The 2,412-nt window shown below is 43.0% G+C and overlaps 1 pseudogene; it reads left to right on the top strand.

Annotated features, from left to right (window-relative positions):
• Nucleotides 1–264: 264 nt before the first annotated feature.
• Nucleotides 265–1,787, top strand: LOC140720299 (N-acetyllactosaminide beta-1,3-N-acetylglucosaminyltransferase 3 pseudogene; annotated as a pseudogene).
• The last annotated feature ends 625 nt before the right edge of the window (nt 1,788–2,412 follow it).

Raw genomic sequence — 2,412 nt, forward strand, 5'->3', positions numbered from 1 at the left:
GAAACTATGCGATTTTCAGTTTAATGACAGAGATGGTATCCTATAGGTAGATTTGTTTTTCTCTGCTGGGATGGAATGCTTCAGGTCAATTAAACTTTCAACAGTGTGTAGGGCCCTGCCTATTCCTTACCTCACCACCATTTTGGGGTCAATATTACAAAGCATTAGTGAACCTCATTACAGTTTAAACGTCTCATTGTTCTCAAGCATCATGTAAATGTAAAGTTTTCTTTGAATTAATCCATATTTTTCTCTACTTCAGGTGAAAGATGAGAGGACATCGGCGATTCTATGAGAAAGTAGTGCTGGGTGTTTTGATTACTCTGGGATTGTTCTTCATGTTCTGGGATAATGACCAACGTCGAGAGACTGATGATGTTGCAGAAACTGTTCATCGCAAAGATCTGCCCAAGGTTGTTACTGCTGATGCAACTGAATCAGTGCTCAAGTCAAAGTGCCACGCGAACAAGACATTGTTGCACCTGTCCTCATTTGATCAACAGAAAGAGCACATTAAAAACTTCTTGATGTATAAACACTGTCGAAAATTTGACATGATTCAAAACGTCCCAGATAAATGCGGTGGCCGAGAAGGATCTCAGAATGTCTTCCTGCTCCTGGTAATCAAATCTGACCCTTTCAACCAGGATCGGCGGGAAATGATAAGGAAGACCTGGGGCAGAGAACGCGAATTCAATGGGGTCCAAATTAAGAGAGTCTTTATCTCCGGTGTCTCCCCTGACCAAAAAGAAAGGAGGAAATTGAATCAGCTGTTAGCAATGGAAAACAGAGAACACGGAGATGTCCTACAATGGGATTTCTTGGATACCTTTTTCAACCTCACCCTCAAACAATACAAGTTGCTGCAGTGGGTCAGTGAATTTTGCCCCAGTGCCAAATTCATCTTCAATGGAGATGATGATGTCTTTGCCAACACCGATAACATGGTTGATTACTTGTTAGGCATGAAGGTTCACCAACACCTGTTTGTGGGCCATCTCATTTATGGGGTTGGGCCCATTCGCCAGAAGTCGAGCAAGTATTATGTGCCAGAAATAGTGACCACCATCAAGTCGTACCCACCATGCGTTGGTGGAGGGGGCATACTTATGTCTGTGTATACAGCTCATATCATTTACCACATAGCCCAAGATCTTGAACTATACCCCATTGATGATGTATTTTTGGGGATGTGTCTGGCCAAGGCTGGACTAGACCCACACTCCCATAGCGGATTCAGGACAGCTGGAGTCAGGGTTCCTTCAACCCAAGATGACTCTTTCAATCCTTGCTATTACCGTGAGTTGCTGCTAGTGCACCGTTTTCGGCCTTTCGAACTGCTACTGATGTGGGATGCGGTGCATGATGCTAATCTGAATTGTGCTCATGCTTCCCAGAAGCCTGCATCCACGAAAAGGACCGCATGAGTCATGAGAGAATGTAGCAACTGTTGGAATGTAATGCAGTTTGTGCACATGAGTTAATCAGTTGTTTATGCAATGTAAGAAGGTTAATTCCTAAATTATATTGGAGGATACATTAATTCATAGGGTCGGCACCTTTCTACATTCTACGAATGTTTGAAAAGCTGCCAGGTGTCATCACTCAGCCTAATTCTTACTGCACCCATAATGACATTACAATATTGACAGGAGCACCACAATTTAAGTCAATTGTAAAGTTATTCCAAGTGAGCAGTCCTTGTTGCATTGCGTGCAGATAGGTACAGCATCTTCACTTGGGGCATTTGTATAATAAGCCACCAATAAAATTTTCAGTAACAGTTATATCTGTGTATTTTCTTCTTGCCGTTTCTTACATGTCCCTTGCAAAATATGAAAGAGACAAATGTGTTTCTTGGACTGGAACTGTGAGGACAACAAAGAATATAGATCTAGAATTGTCTCAGGGTTGGAGGAATAGAGAAACTTATGGTCATCACTTCTGTACTCAAATGTCAGCCTGCATTGTGTCTGTGTAACTACATATCAAATAGAAGCACACACGCAGGAGATGGCTTTAACTGGTGTATTCACATTGCAGAGAGGGAAAGAGATCAATGAACATGTGGGGACAACAGATCAATATGCATACTGAGACAGCAGTCCATATGTAGTGCGAAGGGGAGTGGCATTAGATTTAGCAGGTGTCTTGTCTAAGACAATGTACTCGGTTGCCAGTGTCATGTTGCTGGTATTGACACGTCATCACTGAGAGGTAAGTCCGGTAGCTTTGACTAGTGGCCAACCTGGACATCGGAAATCTGGAGAGGAGGGGACTTCAATAAGGCTCATTGTCCGAGGGGCAGCTCACGGCAGTGCAATAGAGCAATCGGTGACCAATCAACTAGTGGCCAATCGGCATTTGGGATTGATTAGTAAGAGCAAATTAAAGGAAGGTTGGACAAACCCA

Source organism: Hemitrygon akajei, unplaced genomic scaffold (assembly GCF_048418815.1).
Source record: "Hemitrygon akajei unplaced genomic scaffold, sHemAka1.3 Scf000041, whole genome shotgun sequence".
Lineage (NCBI taxonomy): Eukaryota > Metazoa > Chordata > Chondrichthyes > Myliobatiformes > Dasyatidae > Hemitrygon > Hemitrygon akajei.